The 11,075-nt window shown below is 45.9% G+C and overlaps 1 protein-coding gene across 2 annotated transcripts in view; it reads left to right on the top strand.

The window, feature by feature from the left end:
- Positions 1-7,145: 7,145 nt before the first annotated feature.
- LOC130283558 (E1A-binding protein p400-like) overlaps positions 7,146-11,075 on the top strand; it is a 184,641-nt gene continuing 180,711 nt past the window's right edge. For both annotated transcript variants that reach the window (XM_056533179.1, XM_056533174.1), the window contains exon 1: positions 7,146-7,561. The gene's annotated coding sequence lies outside the window, so the exon portion shown is untranslated. The remainder of the gene's footprint in view (positions 7,562-11,075) is intronic.

Here is an 11,075-nt window from a genome sequence, read left to right as displayed (position 1 = left end):
TTCATGCGGGATGAAGCCTGTAAAAGAGAATTTTGGGTCTCTTTCCATATGGTGGAAAGATCACGAGTCACTTCATCCACAGCGGGCAAACCAGAGGGCAAGGGAGTAGGGAGGATGGGGAAGAGGGTGACGGCCGTACACCACGAAAAATGGGGACTTAGCAGAAGATTCGGAGACTCTGAAGTTGTATGAGAATTCGGCCCATGGTAGAAGATCTGCCCAGTCATCCTGGCGGGAGGAAACAAAATGCCGTAAATAGTCACCCAGGACCTGGTTAATTCTTTCTACTTGCCCATTGGATTGGGGATGATAAGAAGAAGAGAAGTTTAATTTAATCTTGAGCTGTTTACAGAGGGCCCTCCAGAATTTAGACACGAATTGGACGCCTCTATCCGAGACGATCTGCGTGGGCATACCGTGAAGACGAAAAATGTGTACAAAAAATTGTTTTGCCAACTGAGGCGCTGAAGGATGACCAGGAAGAGGAATAAAATGTGCCATCTTGGAAAATCGATCAACGACCACCCAAACAACTCTGTTGCCACGGGATGAGGGCAAGTCTGTAATAAAGTCCATACCAATCTGTGACCAAGGCTGTTCGGGAACGGGCAGAGGATGAAGGAGACCAGCAGGCTTCTGGCGAGGAGTCTTATCCCGGGCACAGACAGTACAGGCCCGCACAAAATCAACAACATCCGTCTCCAGAGTCGGCCACCAATAGAAACGAGAGATGAGTTGCAAGGATTTTTTGATGCCCGCATGGCCTGCGAGGTGGGAGGAGTGTCCCCATTTGAGAATCCCGAGACGCTGGCGTGGAGAAACGAAGGTCTTCCCTGGAGGAGTTTGCCTGATGGAGGCTGGAGAAGTGGAGATCAGACAGTCAGGAGGAATGATGTGTTGCGGAGAGAGCTCTACTTCCGAGGCATCCGAGGAACGAGAGAGGGCATCAGCCCTAATGTTCTTGTCGGCAGGGCGAAAATGAATTTCAAAGTTAAAACGGGCAAAGAACAACGACCACCTGGCCTGGCGAGGGTTCAGCCGTTGGGCAGACTGGAGATAGGAGAGATTCTTGTGATCAGTGTATATGATAACTGGAAATTTTGATCCCTCCAGCAGATGCCTCCATTCCTCAAGCGCCAATTTAATTGCCAGTAGTTCTCGATCCCCGATGGAGTAGTTTCTCTCCGCCGGAGAGAAGGTCCTAGAAAAAAACCCACAAGTAACAGCATGCCCGGAAGAATTTATTTGTAGAAGGACAGCTCCAGCTCCCACTGAGGAGGCATCTACCTCCAATAGGAAGGGTTTAGATGGGTCAGGTCTGGAGAGCACGGGAGCAGAAGAAAAGGCAGACTTGAGATGTTTAAATGCGTCTTCCGCTTGGGGAGACCAGGACTTGGGATTGGCATTTTTCTTGGTTAAAGCCACGATAGGAGCCACAATAGTGGAAAAGTGTGGAATAAATTGTCTGTAATAATTGGCGAACCCCAAAAAACGTTGGATAGCACGGAGTCCGGAGGGGCGTGGCCAATCTAAGACGGCAGAGAGTTTATCTGGGTCCATTTGTAGTCCCTGGCCAGAGACCAAGTATCCTAGGAAAGGAAGAGATTGACATTCAAACAGACATTTCTCCATTTTGGCATAAAGTTGATTGTCTCGAAGTCTCTGAAGAACCATGCGGACATGCTGGCGGTGTTCTTCTAAGTTGGCAGAAAAAATCAGAATATCGTCCAGATAAACCACAACACAGGAATATAAGAGATCACGAAAAATGTCATTAACAAAGTCTTGGAAGACAGCAGGGGCGTTGCACAGGCCAAAGGGCATGACCAGATACTCAAAGTGTCCATCTCTGGTGTTAAATGCAGTCTTCCATTCGTCCCCCTCCCTGATGCGGATGAGATTATAAGCACCTCTTAAGTCCAGTTTGGTAAAGATGTGGGCACCTTGTAGGCGATCAAAGAGTTCCGAGATAAGAGGTAGGGGGTAGCGGTTCTTTACCGTGATTTTATTAAGTCCGTGGTAATCAATGCAAGGACGTAGGGAGCCATCTTTTTTGGACACAAAAAAAAAATCCAGCTCCGACAGGAGAGGAGGATTTGCGGATAAACCCCTTTTTTAAATTTTCCTGGATGTACTCTGACATGGCAAGAGTCTCTGGAGCAGACAGAGGATACATTCTGCCCCGGGGTGGAGTAGTACCCGGGAGGAGGTCAATAGGACAGTCATAAGGCCTGTGAGGAGGTAAAGTCTCAGCTTGCTTTTTGCAAAACACGTCAGCATAGTCCATATAAGCCTTAGGAAGACCGGTTACAGGGGGAACCACAGGGTCACGGCAGGGAGTACTGGGAACCGGTTTAAGACAGTCCTTGAAACAAGAAGTACCCCAGTTCTTGATTTCTCCTGTGGACCAATCAAGGGTTGGGAAATGGCGTTGAAGCCACGGTAATTAAAGAAGAATTTCGGAAGTGCAGTTGGAGAGGACCAAAAATTCAATTTTTTCGTGATGAGGTCCGATGCACATTAGGAGAGGTTCCGTGCGGTAATGCACGGTACAGTCCAATCTTTCATTGTTAACAGAATTGATGTAGAGGGGTCTGGCGAGACTGGTCACCGGGATGTTGAACCTGTTGATGAGAGAGGCCAAGATAAAATTTCCTGCAGATCCGGAATCCAAGAAGGCCATAGTAGAGAAGGAGAAGGTAGAGGAAGATATCCGCACAGGCACAGTAAGGCGTGGAGAAGCAGAGTTGACATCAAGAACTGTCTCACCTTTGTGCGGAGTCAGCGTACGTCTTTCCAGGCAGGGAGGACGGATAGGACAATCCTTCAAGAAGTGTTCGGTACCGGCACAGTACAGGCACAGATTCTCCATGCGGCGTCGTGTCCTCTCTTGAGGTGTCAAGCGAGACCGGTCAACTTGCATAGCCTCCACGGTGGGAGGCACAGGAACGGATTGCAGAGGACCAGAGGAGAGAGGAGCCGGGGAGAAAAAACGCCTCGTGCGAACAAAGTCCATATCCTGGCGGAGCTCCTGACGCCTTTCGGAAAAACGCATGTCAATGCGGGTGGCCAGATGAATAAGTTCATGCAGGTTAGCAGGAATTTCTCGTGCGGCCAGCACATCTTTAATGTTGCTGGATAGGCCTTTTTTAAAGGTCGCGCAGAGGGCCTCATTATTCCAGGATAATTCGGAGGCAAGAGTACGGAATTGGATGGCGTACTCGCCAACAGAAGAATTACCCTGGACCAGGTTCAGCAGGGCAGTCTCAGCAGAAGAGGCTCGGGCAGGTTCCTCAAAGACACTTCGAATCTCCGTGAAGAAGGAGTGTACAGAGGCAGTGATGGGGTCATTGCGGTCCCAGAGCGGTGTGGCCCATGACAGAGCTTTCCCAGACAGAAGGCTGACTACGAAAGCCACCTTAGACCTTTCAGTAGGAAACTGGTCTGACATCATCTCCAAGTGCAGGGAACATTGCGAAAGAAAGCCACGGCAAAACTTAGAGTCCCCATCAAATTTATCCGGCAAGGATAATCGTAGGCCGGAAGCGGCCACTCGCTGCGGAGGAGGTGCAGGAGCTGGCGGAGGAGATGATTGCTGAAGCTGTGGTAGTAGCTGCTGTAGCATCACGGTCAGTTGAGACAGCTGGTGGCCTTGTTGCGCTATCTGTTGCGACTGCTGGGCGACCACCGTGGTGAGGTTGGCGACAACTGGCAGTGGGACTTCAGCGGGATCCATGGCCGGATCTACTGTCACGATTCGGCTGGCTGGAGGTGGATCCTCTGTGCCAGAGAGGGATTGGCGTGGACCATGCTGGTGGACCGGTTCTAAGTTGCTACTGGTATTCACCAGAGCCCGCCGCAAAGCGGGATGGTCTTGCAGCGGCGGTAGCAACCAGGTCGTATCCACCAGCAACGGCTCAACCTCTCTGACTGCTGAAGATAGGCGCGGTACAAGGGAGTAGACAAGAGCAAGGTCGGACGTAGCAGAAGGTCAAGGCAGGCAGCAAGGATCGTAGTCAGGGGCAACGGCAGGAGGTCTGGAACACAGGCTAGGAACACACAAGGAAACGCTTTCACTGGCACAATGGCAACAAGATCCGGCAAGGGAGTGCAGGGGAAGTGAGGTATAAATAGGGAGTGCACAGGTGAACACACTAATTAAGCCAGCTGCGCCAATCAGTGGCGCAGTGGCCCTTTAAATTGCAGAGACCCGGCGCGCGTGCGCCCTAATGAGCGGGGCCGCGCGCGCCGGGACAAGACCGACGGAGAGCGAGTCAGGTACGGGAGCCGGGATGCGCATCGCGAGCGGGCGCCTCCCGCATCGCGAATCGCATCCCGGCTGAGAGAGGTATTGCAGCGCACCCGGTCAGCAGGTCTGACCGGGGCGCTGCAAATGCGAGGATGTTGCGAGCGCTCCGGGGAGGAGCGGGGACCCGGAGCGCTCGGCGTAACAATGACTAATGTCACTGCAAAGTAGAATTGGTGGTGCAAGAAATAAGCAATAATATGGAATTTTATGTGCAAAATTGAAAGCGTTATGATTTTTAGAAGGTGATGAGGAAAAAATGAAAATGCAAAAACGGAAAAACCCTGCGTCCTTAAGGGGTTAACCTGAAATAGAGCACTGAGGGCTGAAACCTGTACTTTCAGAGTACTAGTAGAAAGACCCATATCAAAACTAGCCTGAAGAAAATTAAGTATATCAGGAATGTTAGGAAAATAAAGGGAAAAAGTAGACCCACACCAAGAAATATATTTTTTACAAACGTTGTAATATATCTTACAGGTAGAAGGCTTGCGACTAGCAAGCAGGGTGTTAATTACTTTTTCTGAGAAACCCTTAGGCTAGGTTCTGACTGTGGAATCTCCGGGCAGAAAATTTCTGCCCGGAGATTCCGAGTGCAACCAGCACTGACTGAATCAGTGGGTGCTAGGAGCATGCAGACACTGCAGTCTCCAATAGACTGCAATGTGTTCCGCGAGTATTTCCGCCTGAAGAATGAGCAACGCCATTCTTCAGGTGGAAATTTTAAAGAGGATTTTCTGTTCACAAATTCTGAAGTGTGAACCCATTCACTATACTATACCTTTTAGTAAGCGGAATTTCTGCCTGCAATTTCAAAGTGGAATTGCAGTCGGAAATTAGATAGTGTGAACCTAGCCTTACTCTCGAACAGGAGCTTCTCAGTTTCCAGGCCACTAAGCAGAGAGTATGAACTTGACTGTGCTGTATCGGACCCTAATAAAGCAGATCGTGACGAGGAGGGAACAGTATAGGATCTTCCATACTCATTAATTTTAGTAGAGGAAACCAACTCATTTTTGGCCAAAAGGGGCGATCAATATTGGGGTGCAAGAGTGGATCATCGGCTTCCGTAGAACTCTGGGGATTTGAGGTATTGGGGGAAAAGCATATACCAGGCTCCTTGACCAATCTTGGGTTAAAGCGTTCACTGCCATCGGAGAATCTCTGGGGTTCAGAGAGAAGAATTTTTTAATTTGTGATTATTTTTGGAAGGGAATAAGTCTATTTAGGGAAGACCCCAAGAGTAGACTATTTTTGAGAAGGCCCAGTCTGCCAGAGCACATTCCCCCAGATCTATGAGAAGTTCCTGCTCAGAAAATCGGCTCTGATATTCCATATCCCTCTGAGATGTACAGCGAAGATGGATAAAACGTTCTGTTATGCCCAACAAAATATTTGATTTAAAACTGACTGAAGTGCTGTGTGACGAGGACTCCACTGATGCCGAATTAATGCTACTGCAGTCTTGTTGTCTGAGTAGATGAGAACATGTTTGTTTTTGCTAAATTTTCATCTCCTGAAGTGCCATCCAGATTGCCAACAATTCCTTCAGATTTCCTGACCTTGTTTCTAAGGAAGGACTCCATCTCCCCTGAATGGAGAGATCTGCCCCCAACCCAGGGCACTGGTATCTGTGATAATAATCCTGGGGTCTGTCTGGTACACCGTTTGCCAAATTATGAGGGGAAAGCCACCATGTTAGCTGGACCTTTAACTGAGAGGGGACAAGAAATTTGTTGTCTAGGGAGCTCTGTTTTTTTGTCCCATACAGATGGAATACATTTCTGGAGAGGCCTGGAGTGAAATTGTGCCCATGCCACCGCGGGGATAGAAAATGTAAAAAGATCTAGGACCGATATGGCAAGCCTTAGAGAGAAAGTTTTGAGAGAAAGAAGCTTAGGAACTTGATCCTGTAGTTTCTGGACCTTGCCACTGAATCCAGAAGGATTCTTAGAAAAGTCTTCCTGCAACTTGGCATTAAATTTGATTTATCTAGGTTTAGGATCCAACCAAGACCTGAGCTGTCCTTTTTATGTGTTCCTTTAGAAAAGGAACAGAGTCTGCCACTATCAATATGTCATCCAAATAAGGAATTACAAGAATTTTCTCCTTCCTTGTAACAGCCTCCACCTCCGAGGAGAGCCCAAAGGGCAAACAGACCATTTGAAAATGGCAGACTCTGCCATCCCACTGAACGGCGAATCTTAGAAAGGATTGGGAGTCCCTGTGAATTGGAAGATCATAGTAATGTGGCCATAATTGCATTGCTTTTTATTAAATGAATGGCTGACCTCACAAAACAAATTGTCCATGAAACTGAATGGCTGACCTCACAAAACAAATTGTCCATGAAACTGAAGGACTGAACTATTTTGAACTTTCTGTATGTTACTAGTTTGTTCAAGGGTTTTAAATTGATGATCATCCTGAATTTCCCCATTTGTTTTTTTTGACTAAAAATAGACGGGAATAATGACCTAAGCCCCACAGTTTTTTTGGAACTTCTAAAACTACCCCTAACTTTAAAAGATCCCGGACTCCCTGGCCTTAGCCAGAATGCTATCTAAATCAGGTCCAAAAACAAATTGTCCATGAAACTGAAGGGAGCACAATTTGTTTTTGGAGGTAACATCACATGTCCAAGATATCGGCCATAGTAACCGTCTAGAAATCTTCTGAACCTCAGAGGTCTTGATCGATGTAGACACAGGAAAACAGAAACTGTAATAGCAGCAAGGATGTCAGGCTGTGACAGTTGGCACCTTGGAAAAAACAGTCATAGAAGCTTGAGACCCACCATGGTAAACAGCAGTAGCAGAGGTGAAAAACAGCGGAGAAGTACTCACAGTAGTAATGGTGGTGGATGAGGTATCTGCAGCAATAGCGGCAGCAGTCCAAATACAGAGCTTACTTCACCAGACTAAGCACCCGCTGGCAACCTCAGGTCTCTATTATACTGGATATTTGAAATCCCCGCCTCTACTCCAGCCGGGTGTGACGTCAGACGCCATTCACGCGGCCGGAAGTGACCCCTGGAGGACTCCTGCGTCACCAGAAGTGACGTTGTACCATAGAGTCCTCCGGACTAACGATGTCGCAACCCGAAGACCAGCGTGCACGGGACCGGAAGGCAGGATCTGGAGATCTGCGATCCGGCCCCTGTCACATCTTGCCGGCATAAACCCACCTAGGCGCCGCGAGGGGGAAAAAAGAACTGGAACGCTCTGGTCAGATGTAAACCCAGTTATTAACCTAGTAAGTTCAAGAACAAATCATTATAGGGGAATAGGTAAAAAAAAATATACCCCCATGCAGGAAAAAGGATAGAAACATAGAATGTGTCGGCAGATAAGAACCATTTGGCCCATCTAGTCTGCCCAATAATCTGAATCCTAATCTGAATAATCTCCTGCGCTCTCAGAGTTCCTTCCCGAATTGGGACAGGAAAAGCACTGGGATGGGAGAGGAAGGGGGTGGGGTTTTAAACACACTGTTTTTCCTGTCTCAATCAGGTGGAGGAAATCTCAGGGTGCTGTCATGGAGACAACATGGGAAGCAATGATAAGTGCCCCCCCCCCCCCCCTTCCATTTCCCTCAGGATAATCCATGACTCAGGCAATCTGCAATGATGGATGTTCCCTGAATGTGGACAGCAGACAGGTGGGTTAGGTTTGACCAATGAAAGATGAATCCCACTTCCCTGATTTAGACATTGTGCCTCCCTGTTTGCTGATAAAGAGAACAGTTGTCATAATGTGTATTTGTGGATAAAGAAGTGGTGCAGCTCACTAAAGCATAAGAACGTTCTCAAGGTTAACTTCTGTAATCTAAACCCTAAATAGACCTAAAATTGAATAAAAAATATAGTAGACAAGTCCTCAAAGGATCGTGAAGAGTGAAATATGGATAGATAAATAGAGAGAAAAGGATGATATCCAGTATGAATGTTTCAGTAAAAAGTTGTAAATCAGTATTCTGGACCTGAGATATAGCTACGGTAATTAAGTGTACAATATTTATTATACATAAAATAAAATGGTGATCTGCTACTATCCAAGCAGGGCCCTTGCTATGGAAGTAGTAAGATGATAAAAATTACAAATAAATATGATCACAAGGGTTAAATGGAATAAAACAGAAATGTAATATAATAAAACCACCTATAAGGAATCAAATGTCCATAATCAAAAGCCTCAGTCTCTTTATGAAATTCATTTAAGGTAAGTGTGGAACGGGCCACTTAAAAGCAATTAGAAGGTTGATGCACGTCACCACTCACCACCTTGTAGATTGTCAGGCTCGTTAGTCTCTGCGCTCGCTGTGCATAGATGGACGGGCTGGCTGCTGTTGCACTGAGCGATGTCCGACCTGGATGTATGCAGTTGCAGCAGGTGTAGCAGGTAAAACTCAAGCTAGCAGATGGTATGAGCTGGCAGATGGTGTACAGGCTGGCATGGACCTGCGTCCGGCCTTTGGGAAACAGGATGATGGTAGTAGATAACAGAACGATAGTCTTTAGTAGTGTCCTCGTGTCAGCACAAAGGTGCGTGGTTGAGTGGTACCAAATTATGGCTGAAGCAACCTATCAGATCCTGGAGGTTGGATTACCTAATCACTGAATGTAATGTACATATTTTTTGACCAATTGTAATGCACCTTGATGTATTTAAGCTTCATTGTACTACTTGTTATGTAGACAAAGGCACTTAGCCAAAACGTTGCACATGTATACATTTTGGTGTGGAATAAACTTGAAGCCTTCCTTTGATTTCCGGATCTCTGGCGTTTATTTTGCTGTGACCATTCGCTTCTTTGGATTAGTACTACATATTAAACACCAAGTGAGAACAGCCCGAAATGAGCTCCTCATAATGATAATTGGTCAGCACCTTTACTGGGGGTGTTCTCAGTCTTAGTACATAGAGCAGCAAATAGAGAAGCATTCTGATTGGATGCAATGGGCAACGACACCACTTTTCTTCTGCACAGGCTTTGCTGAATCTCCACAATAGTACTTGTCCCAGCACCACATCACATACACAGAACTTAATGTACTTCCACCTATAGTTAATGGCAGAGAGTGGGCATTTTAAACCTGGTGCCAGGATTTATCACGTACAACTTTTGAAAATATGTTCAAAAGTCGCACAGATTTTCACACAGCCAAGACCTGATATATAAAAGCCAGCGTTGTTATGGCATGGGCTGTGCACATACAGTCATGGCCGTAAATATTGGCACCCCTGATGTTTTTTAAGAAAATGAAGTATTTTTCACAGAAATGGATTGCAGTAACACATGTTTTGCTATACTCATGTTTATTCCCTTTGTGTGTATTGGAACTAAACCAAAAAAGGGAGGAAAAAAAGCAAATTGGACATAATGTCACACCAAACTCCAAAAATGGGCTGGACAAAATTATTGACACCCCTAACTTAACCCCTTAAGGACCGGGGTTTTTTCCGTTTTTGCATTTTCGTTTTTTGCTCCTTGCCTTTAAAAAATCATAACTCTTTCAATTTTGCACCTAATTTTGCACCTATTTTTTGCGCCACCAATCCTACTTTGTAATTACGTCACTCATTTTGGCCAAAAATCTACTGTGAAACGGAAAAAAAAATCATTGTGAGACAAAATTATAAAAAAGAAAAAGCTGTTTTGTAACTTTTGGGGGCTTCCGTTTCTACGTAGTACATTTTTCGGTAAAAATGACACCTAATATTTATTCTGTAGGTCCATACAGTTAAAATGATATCCTACTTATATAGGTTTGATTTTGTCGTACTTCTGGAAAAAATCATAACTTCATGCAGGAAAATGAATACGTTTAAAATTGTCATTTCTGACCCCTATAACTTTTTTATTTTTCCGCGTATGGGGTGGTATGAGCGCCGTGATCTGAAGTTTTTAACGGTACCATTTTTGCATTGATAGGACTTATTGATCGCTTTTTATTCATTTTTTCATGATATAAAAAGTGACCAAAAATGCACTATTTTGGACTTTGGAATTTTTTTGTGCACACGCCATTGACCGTGCGGTTTAATTAACGATATATTTTTATAATTCGGACATTTCTGCACGCGGTGATACCATATATGTTTATTTTTATTTACACCATGTTTTTTTTTTTATGGGAAAAGGGGGGTGATTCAAACTTTTAGTAGGGAAGGGGTTAAATGATCTTTATTCACTTTTTTTTTTTTCACTTTTTTTTTGCATGTTATAGGTCCCATAGGGAGCTACAACACTGCACACACTGATCTTTCACATTGATCACTTGTTTCTCATAGGAAACCAGTGATCGATGATTCTGCCGCTTGACTGGTCATGCCTGGATCTCAGGCACTGAGCAGTCATTCGGCGATTGGACAGCGAGGAGGCAGGTAGGGACCCTCCTGCTGTCCTGTAAGCTGTCCGGGATGCAGCGATTTCACCGCAGCTATCCCGAACAGCCCACTGAGCTAACCGGCACACTTTCACTTTAGACGCGGCGTACAACTTTGAACGCCGCGTCTAAAGGATTAATAGCGCGCGGCACTGCGATCAATGCCGCGCACTATTAGCCACGGTTCCTGGCCGTTGTTAGAGGCCGGGCCTGACCCGCGTTATAGATTGGGAGCGTACACATGACGTTCCAGTACGTCATGTGTCCTTAAGGGGTTAATATTTGGTTGCACACCCTTTGGAAAAAATAACTGAAATCAGTTGCTTCCTATAACCATCAATAAGCTTCTTACACCTCTCAGCCGCAATGTTGGACCACTCT

Source organism: Hyla sarda, chromosome 1 (assembly GCF_029499605.1).
Source record: "Hyla sarda isolate aHylSar1 chromosome 1, aHylSar1.hap1, whole genome shotgun sequence".
Lineage (NCBI taxonomy): Eukaryota > Metazoa > Chordata > Amphibia > Anura > Hylidae > Hyla > Hyla sarda.
This window is presented reverse-complemented; position numbering and strand designations above follow the sequence as displayed.